Source organism: Penaeus monodon, chromosome 19 (genome assembly GCF_015228065.2).
Source record: "Penaeus monodon isolate SGIC_2016 chromosome 19, NSTDA_Pmon_1, whole genome shotgun sequence".
Lineage (NCBI taxonomy): Eukaryota > Metazoa > Arthropoda > Malacostraca > Decapoda > Penaeidae > Penaeus > Penaeus monodon.
In genome coordinates this window covers 1,977,500-1,977,741 of record NC_051404.1, presented here as the reverse complement: position 1 = coordinate 1,977,741, position 242 = coordinate 1,977,500, and the positions used below count along the sequence as shown (strand labels likewise).

Genomic DNA, 242 nt, shown 5'->3' with positions numbered 1-242 from the left:
TTTCTCCACAAGGCATTTTGAAATAAGAACATATACAGTGAATATTGTATATTACATTAAATTAAATTGGCTTATTTGACTCAGCTAGGTTGCATAAGTTATGAATAAGTAGATATATTAATGAACTGATTTGATATATTCAACATGTGGATATGATCATTATGTAAGTTATGATTAGTTAAAGTTAAAATAAGTTTGTAAGTTGCATGTTATACAGGTTTCTTTACACTGCCAAGTTAGGT

At 26.9% G+C, this 242-nt stretch overlaps 1 protein-coding gene across 1 annotated transcript in view; it reads left to right on the top strand.

The window, feature by feature from the left end:
- LOC119584961 (cell division control protein 48-like) overlaps positions 1-242 on the top strand; it is a 13,062-nt gene that overhangs the window by 1,824 nt on the left and 10,996 nt on the right. The window lies entirely within an intron of this gene.